Here is a 13,429-nt window from a genome sequence, read left to right as displayed (position 1 = left end):
TGTATAAGGAGGCCTCAGCCTCCCTCCCACCCTAGCCCAGGAAACCAGAAATTATTGTGGGAAATGTGGAGGCACAGAGGCTGTGGACTTAGGGACCACTGGCCAGGCTGAGGTGCAAATGAGACTCTGGGCTGTATGAGAGTTAAGTGAAGGTCTGCATCCTGAAACGGGAGGCCCCTTCCCCTCCCTGCATCCAGAAAGCCAGCAGCAAGTTGCTGATAAATAAAACAAAACACAATAGATATGAATGTTTAGGGATTCCCCAAAGTTATCACATCTAATTAATCATAAAGAAATACACCGTCCACAAGCCTCTTTCACACACATACAGTTTCTGAGAGCTTTTGATGCCTCCCTCTCAAATATGAGGGGTATGCGAGGATCACAGACGTTTAAGGAATGCCTCTGACATAAGAGACCAGAACAAACAAGATAAGAATTCAGGGGAAAGACAATAGAGAGAGTAGAATAAATCTTTTTTAAAAACTGTATTTACCTAAGAGAGAGTGAAGTTATTGCATCCATAAAACAAGAAACAGAGCCTGGAATATAAATATAAAGACAAAATATTTTTTAAAGGAGGTTGGAAGAAAAAGTCAAGGAAATCTCCTAAAAAGTAGAACAGATGAAGAAATGTATAATAGGAGAGAAAAAAAACTAGTAGAGAACCCGTCCAAGTAATAGGAGTTCTAGAAACATATTACAGGGAAAATAGTGGAGAGGAAATTAAAGATACAATTCAACAAGATTGTCCAGACTAGAGAAAACTCATCTCCAAACTGAAAGAGCCCACAAAGTGAGCACAATGACACACCTACAACAAAGTACACCAGCATGAAATTTCAAAACAGACAATTTCCAAAAAGCTTCCAAAAAGCATACTACTGGTGGGAATATAAAATGGTATAACCACTTCAGAAAGCAGTTTGGAAGTTTCTTTAAAAGTCAAACATGGGGCTTCCCTGGTGGCGCAGTGGTTAAGAATCTGCCTGCCAATGCAGCGGACACGGGTTCGAGCCCTGGTCAGGGAAGATCCCACATGCTGCGGAGCAACTAAGCCCGTGAGCCACAACTACTGAGCCTGCGTGTCTGGAGCCTGTGCTCCGCAACGGGAGGGGCCGCGATAGTGAGAGGCCCGCGCACCGCGACGAAGAGTGGCCCCCGCTCACCACAGCTGGAGAAAGCCCTCGCACAGAAACGAAGACCCAACACAGACAAAAATAAAAAAAAACAAAAAAACAAAAAGTCAAACATATACCGAGTGTATAATTCAGTCATTCCACTTCTATGTATTTACCCAAGAAAAATAAAAGCATATGTCTACACAAAGACTTGTACATGAATGTTCACAGCAGCTTTATTTGTAATATTCTCAAACTGGAAACAACCCAAATGTCCATCAACAGCTGAAGAGATGGACACTCTGTGGTATATACATACAACAGAATCAATATTTTAAAAAATGAATTATTGATACATTCAACAACATGGATGAATCTCAAAACTATTATGCTCAGTAAAAAAGCCAAAAGGGGTACATACTGTATGATTCCATTTATGTAAAATTCTAGAAAATGCAAACTAAACTATAGTGACAGGAAGTAGATCAGTGGTTGCTTGGGGATAATAGGGAGTGGAATGGGGTTGGGGGGTCAGGTGGGAAGGATGGATTTCAAAGGGGCTCAAGGAAAGATTAGAGGTGATGGATATGTTCATTATCTTGATTGTGGTGATGGTTTCACAGGTGTATACATTTGTCAGAACTTGAATCGCATACTTTATGTATGTGCATTTCATCGTATATCAAGTATACGTCAATAAAGCTGTTTGTAAAATCACCTGTGAGTTGAGAATGTAAAATGGTGTAGCCCCTTTGGAAATAGTTGGGCAGTTCCTCAAAAAGTTAAACATGAAATTACCGTATAACTCTGAAATTCCACTTCTGTGTATCTACCCAAGAGAAATGGAAACAAACGTCTACACTAAAACTTGTGTGTATGAATGTTCAAAGCAGCATTATTGATAATAGCCAAAAAGTGGAAACCCAAATGTCCATCAACTGATGAAGGGATAAACAGATGTGGTGTATCCATACAATAGAATATTATTAAGCAATACAAAGGAATGAAGCCCTGATGTATGCTACATGCGTGAACCTGAAAAATATTTCACTAGGTGAAAGAACCATCACAGAATACCACATGTTGTATGATCAAATTTAGATAAAGTTCGAAATAAGCAAATACGTAGAGACAGAAAGTAGATTAGTGGTTACCTAAGCCTGGAGGCAAAGAAGGAATGGGGGGTGACTGTTAATAGGTACAAGCTTTCTTTTGGGGATGATGAAAAAGTCCTAAAATTAGGATATGGTGACGGTTGCACAGTTCTGTAAATATACTTAAAATCATGTAATTGTATGCTTTAAATAGGTGAACGCTATGGCAGCGGTCCCTAACATTTTTGGCACCAGGGACCGATTTCGTGAAAGACAATTTTTCCTCGGCGGGGAAGGGGGGAATGTGGTTCAGGCGGTAATGCGAGCGATGGGGAGCGGCAGATGAAGCTTCACTCGCTCGCCCCCCACTAACCTCCTGCTGTGCGGCTCGGTTCCTAACAGGCTGCGGACCAGTAGCGGTCCACGGCCCGGGGTTGGGGACCCTTGCTCTATGGTATATAAATTACATCTCAACAAAATTGTTAAAGAAAAAATTTTGGGGGGCTTCCCTGGTGGCGCAGTGGTTGAGAATCCACCTGCCAATGCAGGGGACACGGGTTTGATCCCTGGTCCAGGAAGATCCCACATGCCCGGAGCAACTAAGCCCGTGCGCCACAACTACTGAGCCTGTGCTCTAGAGCCCGTGAACCACAACTACTGAGCCTGCGTGCTGCAACTACTGAAGCCCGCGTGCCTAGAGCCCGTGCTCCTCAACAAGAGAAGCCACCGCAATGAGAGGTCCACGCACCGCAACGAAGAGTAGCCTCCACTCGCCGCAACTAGAGAAAGCCCGCGTGCAGCAACAAAGACCCAACACAGCCAAAAATAAAAATAAATAAAATAAAATAAATTTTTTTTAATTGCAAAGATCAAAACCAGCTCACATACAAAGGTTCAGAAGTCAAATTGTCATTGGACTTCTTGGAAAACTACTGGAGGATATGGTGCAACAATATAAGAAAATGCAAAAAGAGGGGAAAACTCAGGCTCCTAGGAACAGGGGACCCAACATCAAAGAGAGGCAAAGTCCCTGTTGGGATGCCAGTGGGCATGTGGTAAAGTCAGGACAGCCAGTCCAGAGGGAAGCATGACAGTGAAGGCTCCAGGAGCCTCATTTTATGAGTTTGAATGTTTTGACATTGTATTGAAAAGCATTTGATACATCTGTGGCTCTATTTGGTTAAAATTAGTGACAAGTTTATAGAAAACTAAGCAAAGAAAAATCAGTCATTAATTAACTCCAGGAAAAACCCCAAAAAGTTCAAAAAAGAAAACAACCAAAATATACGACTTGTAATTAGTAATGACAGAGTCATAAATGCTATTAACTGGAAACGGATACATTTGGGGGAAGGGGATTGAAGAGAACGAAAAGTAAGACAGCGAAATACTCATCTACCATAATGGGAAGTCAGCAGCAAAATTCTAAGATTGTTGCCTTAAGAGACAGCAGCATTGTATATTGTTCCTGTTATGTGGAGGTAAATATCAGAAGAAACAGTTAAAAATTTTAAATGATGGCCTCTGAGGAGTAAGCTTGGGAGAGGATGGTGAAGGGGAGTGCTCTTTTCCTTGACTTTTTTGTACTGTTTGACTTTTTAAGCTATTATATATGTATATCATTTTAAAATAAAAATTAATTTAAAAAATTCTAGTAATCATCATGTGTCTAATACATAACAAAAGAGGTAAGAAGACTTGGTGATATCACCAATAACAGCTAGATTTCACTGAGCACTTTGTATGTGTGTGGCACTGTTCTAAGTACGGTTTTAAATACTGTTCTCATTCAACAACCCCTTGAAGGGGTCTTAATCCAGCTGCAAGTAAAATTGTGGGTCTCCATGGATTAAACAAGCACATTCACACACATTTTCATCTGATCTTCCTTAAACCTCATGATACAGGAATATAGACTCTCTTGAGTCTCAGAGAGGTCTGGAGAACGGTTCAATGTCACAGGTACGACTGAAAAAACAGGACTGGAATTCAGGTCTTCGGGCTCCTGGTACTCTTTATACACATGCCTCATATCCACGAAAAAATGATTTTTAAAAATCGCTGTTCCTGGTGTCTACTTTGTAACACTGTTCCTTCATCATATTTTTATTTATTTATTTTTTGATGTAGACCATTTTTATTTTTTAAACATCTTTATTGGAGTATAATTGCTTTACATTGTTGTGTTAGTTTCTGCTGTATAACAAAGTGAATCAGCTATACGTATACAGATATCCCCATATCCCCTCCCTCTTGCGACTCCCTACCACCCTCCCTATCCCACCCCTCTAGGTGGTCTCAAGGCACCGAGCTGATCTCCCTGTGCTATGCAGCTGCTTCCCACTAGCTATTTTACATTTGGTAGTGTATATATGTCACTGCTACTCTCTCACTTCGTCCCAGCTTACCCTTCCCTCTCCCCGTGTCCTCAAGTCCATCCTCTACGTCTGCGTCTTTACTCCTGTCCTTCCCCTATGTCCTTCAGAACCATTTTTATTTTTTAGATTCCATATATGTGTTAGCATACGGTATTTGTTCTTTTCCTTCTGACTTACTTCACTCTGTATGACAGACTCTACGTCCATCCACCTCACTACAAATAACTCAATTTCATTTCTTTTTATGGCTGAGTAATATTTCATTGTATATATTTATCACATCTTCTTTATCCATTCATCTGTTGATGGACACTTAGGTTGCTTTCATGTCCTGGCTATTGTAAATAGTGCTGCAATGAACATTGTGGTACATGACTCTTTTTGAATTATGGTTTTCTCCAGGTATATGCCCAGTAGTGGGATTGCTGGGTCGTATGGTAGTTCTATTTTTAGTTTTTTAAGGAACCTCCATACTGTTCTCCATAGTGGCTGTATCAATTTACATTCCCACCAACAGTGCAAGAGGGTTCCCTTTTCTCCACACCCTCTCCAGCATTTACTGTAGATTTTTTGATGATGGCCATTCTGACTGGTGTGAGGTGATGATACCTCATTGTAGTTTTGATTTGCATTTCTCTAATTATTAGTGATGTTGAGCATCCTTTCATGTGTTTATTGGCAATCTGTATATCTTCTTTGGAGAAATGTCTATTTAGGTCTTCTGCCCATTTTTGGATTGGGTTGTTTGCTTTTTTGATATTGAGCTGCATGTGCTGCTTGTATATTTTGGAGATGAATCCTTTGTCAGTTGCTTCGATTGCAAATATTTTCTCCCATTCTGAGGGTTGTCTTTTCGTCTTGTTTATGGTTTCCTTTGCTGTGCAAAAGCTTTTAAGTTTCATTGGGTCCCAATTGTTTATTTTTGTTTTTATTTCCATTTCTCTAGGAGGTGGGTCAAAAAGGATCATCCTGTGATTTATGTCATAGAGTGTTCTGCCTATGTTCCTCATCTTATTTTTAAATGTTAAAGGAGAAAAGGGTTTGGCATTTTCATGTATCTTAACCAGACCTTCCTTAAAATCCAGATGAAAACTGCTCTCTGAAAAGCCAAAAAAAAAGGGAAAAAGAAGTGCATTTTTGCACATAAACTCACACACAAATAAGGAATGACCATGACATAATAAGAGTTTTTTTTTTTTGAACAATCGTATTGCAACACACACCTCCCACTAAGTGTGGTCCATTCTGTGTGATCATGCAGACACTCCTTAGCACTCCTGAGACAACGGGGTGCTGCGACTGCTCAGACCTTTCAAAAAAACTTCTCCCTGGGTACGTCTAATGGTGAGCAATATCTTGCGGCCATAACCAGTTTTTGGAAACTGCTAAAAGCCATTTGATGGAAATCAGCAGAATGACATGGGTGATACAGTGGTGAAATGCTGGTGGGGGGCTGCGAGACACAGCTGCAAAATAGCTTGGCCAATTTATGGGTGTGGCTTATAAACCAATCTCAAAAACGACTTCAAAAGAATCAGCATTTGCGAAGAGGATTACAGGTGACTACTTTTTAAGACAAATATATACTTCACATTTTGGATATATAAAATCTGGCATGATTAAAAGAAATTCACTTTATAAAAGCAAAAAGTTACATTACTAAAGTTTATGGCCATCATATAACACACCCACAAATGTTCCTTAGTACTTAGTAAAAACAATGGACATTTTGTGAACTAATCAGTCCCATAAGACAGAATTCAATGAAGAACATTTAAAAAATTATTTTTTAACCCAAGCCTAATTGATATTGAAAAATACGAAAGTTTTAACGATTTTAATTAAAAGTATCTGGTTATTCATCTACGTTTATAAACTAATCTCCAGAATCTTTTAAATGCTTTTAAAAATCATAAAACCTAACCAAGGTAGAAAGCAATCTTCAAAAGACAGATCATTTATCAAGATGTTCCCATTTACCATTTCCAAGTACCATTTGATCAGCCATCAAATTTCACCTAAAAGCTATTTTATAGCTGTTTCGCATGTAGTTGAAGAAAATGTTAAAAATGGTGGTAAACATATAAGAAAATCATCTGACAAAATACAGGGACTGCAGATCATGTCGTTCTTGCCTAAATTTTAGCCAGATAGAAACTTCTCTGAATCACTACTTCTTAGACGTTCATTGACCAAATTCTCAGGAAATGTACTTTGGCTCACAAGTTTGATATTCTTATCAGATTTTAAAGGAACATTACATGTGAGTTTTTGCACCTTAAACCAAAAAGAAAAAAAAAGCTGAAATAATATACAAAACCATAACTCAGATCTTGAAGATAGCTGGGGTGGAAAAATACATGTGTGTATACACAAATGAACATGTATGTATATATTCACCCATATGCATGCACATGTATGCATATATACATATTTAAATGAGTTTGTAAGCAAGCTGAAAAGCAGTGCGTTTTGTTGGCCCAGCAACTGGATAAATGCACTTTAGAAAGAGTCTGCACAGCTACACCTCTCAAGAGTAGGCATTAGTCCCACACAGAGATCTGGCAATCATCAGATCCTAAGTTTTCAGCCCATAAAAAGGAGTTACATTCATAGGAAGGCAAATACCACAAATTTCTGTTTATCAGGATTGTTAGATGATCTCTGTTGATAAAGACAGGAGAATCCACTAACAGTACTTAGTTTTACATGCTTCCAGTCATAAATACCAAAATACCTTCTTTAATAACTGTTAATCCCACACATTTACATCATAGGCTATAAAGTGCCATTTTTGATCCAGTCCGTATTTTGAAGGGATTTACAGATACAGGTAAAATTTGTAGCCAGGCACTATTTACAACCTTGAACAATCTTTCCAGCTGAGGCCACGTCTGTTCTCAGCCACTACTACCCTCAACCTTTTTCAGTCATGGTCACCAGAAAGTTTTTTCACCCTTAACATAAACAGCAGTAAATTCTCCAAGGGCAAACATACCATATTCCTGACTTTATAGGATAAATAGATACACGGTGGTTGAGGAAGACTGTTACCTGCTACATTTTGCAGGCATTGTTCTCCTAGTGTTGCTGAGGTTGATGGCCTACCTTATTTCTTCATGTCTAATATTTTTATGTCATTAGGTTAAAAAAATGCCAGTAGATTAAAATCACCTTAAGGCAATGTAAGAGGAAATTCACTAATAAGCTGATGACTAGCTGAGATCTTAACTCACCTAATGTCTTAAATAACTAAGTTCTGTCACATAAAATGAAAACTTGACAAAGCAAAGATGTGGAAGAGTACTGTTTCTCAAAAGGAAAAGTATCTAAGAACAGTCACCTAACAAGAAGAAAGCTGAGTAAATTTACACGGAGACTCTAATTCTGTCAGAGAGAAAATGAGAAGAATTCTGAGAGCAGTTACAAATCTGAAAGGAAAACAGTACCTAGGCCCAAGAAGTAACGTTTCTGTTTATTATTTTTTAATGCGAGCTATAAAATTCAAAAGTTATATACTTTGTGTTGAAAATACACAACATAAAAATTTCCATCTTAGCCATTTTTAAGTGTACAGTTCACTACGGTCACATTGTTGTGAAACAGATCTCCAGAACGTTTTCATCCTGCAAATCTGAAACTATACCCATGAAACAATTCCCCTTTCTCTCTTCCCTTCAGCTCCTGGTAACCTCCCTTTTACCTTCTTTCTCTATGAATTTGACTACTTTAGATACTTCATATAAGTGGAATTACACGGTATTTTTCTTTTTGTGACAGGCTTATTTCACTCAGCACAACTTCTTCAAGCTTCATCCAGGTTGCAGTGTGCATCAGAATTTCCTTCCTTTTAAAAGGCTGAATAATATTCCATTGTATGTATATACGTTTTGTATAATCCATTCATCCGTCGATGGACATCTGAGTTGCTTCTATCTCTTGGCTACTGTGAACAACACTGCTATAAACATGGGTGTACAAATATCTCTTTGAGAATCTGCTTTCAATTCTTTTGGATACATACCTGGAAGTGGAATTGCTGAGTCATGTGGTAATTCTCTTTTTAATTTTTTGAGGACTCTCCAGATTGTTTTTCGTAGCAGTTACACCATTTTACAATCCTACCAACAGTGCACAAGTGTTTTAATTTCCCCACATCCTCATCGACATTTGTTATTTTGCTTTTTTTTTGGAGTATTAAAAAAAAAAAAAGCTATATATTTTACGTCCACAGTAAAGTTTTCAGTTTAAGGTAAGTTAAAAAAATGGAAATAACTGTCTAAAAATTTTCAAAATTTTAAAATGTATATAGCCAACTAGATCATTGTTCCCAGAACTTAAAACGTTTTAAACTCCAAGTTATTTTTACTTAGATCTCTACTTATTCTTTCTTTTGAACACCCTGTCCTTATTCTAGCCCATCCGGGAGCAGAAGATAAGCAAGGGTGCATTCAACTGTGAACACGGGAACAGCTGCCAGTGGTAGAGAAGGGGATGAGGCGGGCGTGCATGACAGGAGAAGGGCAGATTTGGCACCTAGACCGGCTTCCCTCTTGAAGATTTCCTTTCCAATCACTGCCACAAGCACGTTCAGGAACATCAACAGCAGCTCCTGAAAGGAAGCTGACTTGCCTTTTCCCCAAAACAGCTGAGAACTGAGAGGCTCCCATCACCAGCAGTAGCCACCTAGACTGCCAGAGGAAGCTCTCAATGGCCCACTTGACTTTGGGAGTGACAAGGTGGAAGGCGCAGCAACTGTGCCTTAAATAATAATAATAATAAATGACCCACACTGCTTCCTGTAGCAGTGCATTTCTCTCATTCTAACAGATCTAACCAGACCCATGCTCCAATTTTGTACACACAATGCATCTATTTCCCTTCTGTTCCTACTTTATCATTATTATTTGCCATTAGGCCCTTTGTAAAGTTTGCAAATTTACCTCATAAAAACTTACTCATTCACTCAACAACTATTCATTAAGCATCTGATACATAGGCACTGTGAGAGTGGCAAACGAGACAAAATCACTACCCTTGTGGAATTTATAATCTGGTAGAATGCCATTAATCAAATAATCACATAACTATCTATGTCTATTGTTTCAAGGACCATAAAGAAAAAAATAAGGGATAATGAAAGTATAACTGGGCAATCCTTAAATTAGATGTGGGAATGAGGCAGTCAGGGAAGACTTTTCTGAAAAAAATGACAAGCTGATACAAATAGCCAAGTAGACAGTGGTAGGAGCTTTCTAGACTAAGATGGCATATGCAAAGGCCCTGAGGTGGGTAAGCTCAGCCAGGGTGACTGGAGCTTGTTAACAGGGGGGAGGGGGAGAAGGGCTAGATGGGTAGGAAAGCACCCAGTTGTGCAGGGCTGTAAAGCATGTCAAGGACTTGAGATTTTATGCTAAGTCCAGTGGGAAGTTATTGAGGCATTTTCAGGCTACATGTTAGTAAATGTTTATTAAAAATTAATGCAACTGTATACTAAGATTTATTAAGTGAACAAAGAAAGGTGCAGAAGTGTGTATACAGGGCTTCTCTGGTGGCACAGTCGTTAAGAATCCGCCTGCCAATGCAGGGGACACGGGTTCGAGCCCTGGTCCGGGAAGACCCCACATGCCGCGGAGCAACTAAGTCTGTGCGCCACAAGTACTGAGGCTGCTCTCTAGAGCCCACATGCCACAACTACTGAAGCCCGCGCGCCTAGAGCCCGTGCTCCGCAACAAGAGAAGCCACTGCAATGAAAAGCCCACGCACTGCAACGAACAGTAGCCCCTGCTCACCACAACTAGAGAAAGTCCACGCACAGCAACGAAGACCCAATGCAGCCAAAAATAAACAAATTAATTTTTTTAAAAAGTGTATACAACACACTATCATTTATGCGGAAAAGGGAGGGAGAATAAATGTTCACATATAGGTATCTCTGAAAAAAATACAAGACACTGGTTAACACTATTGTCTCTTGAGATGGGAACTAGATGGCTAGGAGACAGTGGGAGGAACAATTTTTTACTGTATAGCTTTTTTTAATCTTTTGAATTATGTATCACACTTAAGAGTTACTTATATAACAGTAAGTTAAAAATTAAAAAGTCACTCTGGCTGTTGTGTAGAAAAGACTGAAAGGGTTAAAAGCTTAGGTTAAGACATAGGTAAGACATCGGAACAGTTAAAAATGAAAAAGATTGATAATATGTAGTGCTGAGGAAATGCGGGGAGTAACTGGAATTTTCATATGCTGCATGCAAGTGCAAACTGATGCAACCATTTTTGGAAATTATTGGGCAGCATCTGCCAAAACTGATCAGACACATATCCTATAACCCAGACTTCCATCCCTAGGTATACTCAACAGAAATGTGTACTATGTTCCCTAAGATTTATAAAAATTCATTACAGCACTATACATAACTACCAAGTGGAAAACCAAGTGTTTAAAGGAGAGTAGAATGGATAAATTGTAGCACATTCACACACTACTAGCACACTGAAAAACTCAGCTATGTGCAACAAGAAACCCATTAACACTAAATCAGAAACAAAAGAATATACACTGCTTAATTCCATAGTTATACAGTTCAAAAACAAGCAAACTGATTTAAGATCATAGAAATCAGGCTAGTGGTTATCTTAGGGGAAGAGTGGAGGTTAGAGACTAGAAAAAAGCATGAAGGCTTCTGGACTGCTGTCAATGTCCTATTTCCCAATCTCGGTGGCACTACATGAACGTGTTCGCTTTGTGAAAGTTCAGAGCTGTACACGTGTGTGTACTTCTCTGTGTCATGTCCTAACTTCTTAATGTATATATACCAGGTAGGAAGCTACTGTAGCAGTCGAAATCGAAGATGGTAGGTTAGACTAGCATAAGAATAGAGAGCAAGTAAAGACGAGATTTATAAAGTGAGATGTTTTTTTTTCTTTCTGCTTTTTCATTTTGTCACCAGTCTAGTAGGTCTAATAAAAGCATCAGCAAACTGAATGTCAAGACAAAGGCATTTGCTTGAACGAGGTAACAAATTTGAGTAAGGTTGTAAATTCCTGGGAGTAAACACAAGTAATTTCCAGATATATTAGAATTTAAAACCTTTGCGTTTGACAGCACTAGTTTCAGGACACATTTAAGACCCAATCAAACTAGAAATATAGAATATAAGGCATTCAATAAACATTTACCCTTCGTGATAGAAGGGCAAACCGAATTTTAAATACACTATTTTAAACGTGCACTTGCAGGTGATACCATACCATGAGAGATCAATACTATTAAAATTACTACCTACTGGGGCTTCCCTGGTGGTGCAGTGGTTGAGAATCTGCCTGCCAATGCAGGGGACACGGGTTTGAGCCCTGGTCTGGGAAGATCCCACATGCCGCGGAGCAACTAAGCCTGTGCGCCGCAACTACTGAGCCTGTGCGTCTGGAGCCTGTGCTCCGCATCAAGAGAGGCCGCGACAGTGAGAGGTCCGCGCACCGAGATGAAGAGTGGCCCCCGCTCGCCGCAACTAGAGAAAACCCTCGCACAGAAACGAAGACCCAACACACCCAAAAATAAATTAAAAAAAAAATTGTTACCTACTGTTTTCCTACAAGTCTTTTATAAACTGTCTTATTCTCACATAATTAGGAAATTTCCTTATATCCTAACCAGTTTATCAGTATTGTTGAAGCACGCACAAACTTTAGATGTCTATGTGATATATATATATAGCAATTATATACATAATTGCTACTTGAAGAATCTCAACTCTGTCACTTCCTATGGTTATTTCCAAGTGGTCTATTATACTCAGATGCTGCGTGTCCAGGAACCCAATTCTGCCTTGCTGGTAGCCCCTCTTCTGAGAAAATAATGTTCCCCAAACTATCTGACACCACGGCCCAGTATCACTCATGTCCTTGAAGAGTGCTATACAGGAGTAGCTATGGTTCCTACCTGGTACATCCAGGTACATTACCATCAGGTGTACATTCTAATCACCTTTGAAAGATGCTTAACAAACTATATTGGGTAGCAATCATAGTGATCATGCACTCTAAAAAACTAGTTTTTCTGGGAAATGTGTGACCACTACCCATGGGATTTTCTTCCCCTGACAACAGCTAGAAAAGGAAGGAAACCATGCCAATCAATTTTATTTCAGATTACATTCACCCACAACTGTGGAGCCTCAGAATCTGCATTTTAACAAGCACTCAGTTCATTCTGATCAAGTTCTACTCAAGTTGAACACCAAGTGGTATTATGGTTCTAAGAGGGAGACTAAAATATCCATTTACCTTTACTTCCTCAATCATGTTCATGCATTAAACATTTACTGAGTATTTACCATGTGCCAAGTATTCTTATGTAAGTCCTAGGGTTTGTGTAGTTACTAGAAGGTCCTGCCCCCATGGAGCTTACATTCTAATGGAGGAAAACTGACATAACCAAAGACAGAAAAATAGTGAAGCAACCTGGGAATGAAGTTATCCATTTTTAAAAATAAAGATTCCTGGTTATAATAAACTAAATGTGGATTGTGAAGGATATCGTAATCCCATCATTTTACTGAAAATGCTCAAAGGCAGTATTTTAAAAACAGCAGCATGTGCCCAACATTCTAATACACACATAGATACAAAAATAAATTAAAACACACATTAAAGGAAATTGAAAAGAAATGATCAGGGCCAGTAAATGACACAAAGATGTTGGTAATACTTTATTTTCAATAACCTGGTAAAGTCTCCTAGTCTTCTTGACAAAATGTGCAGTTTGAGCTAACATATTAAATATCCACACCCAAATTCTGATTATCATGCATGGTTTACTACACTTGCCCAA

This window comes from Balaenoptera ricei, chromosome 16 (genome assembly GCF_028023285.1).
Source record: "Balaenoptera ricei isolate mBalRic1 chromosome 16, mBalRic1.hap2, whole genome shotgun sequence".
Taxonomy (NCBI): Eukaryota; Metazoa; Chordata; class Mammalia; order Artiodactyla; family Balaenopteridae; genus Balaenoptera; species Balaenoptera ricei.
Note: the sequence above shows the minus strand (reverse complement) of the source record.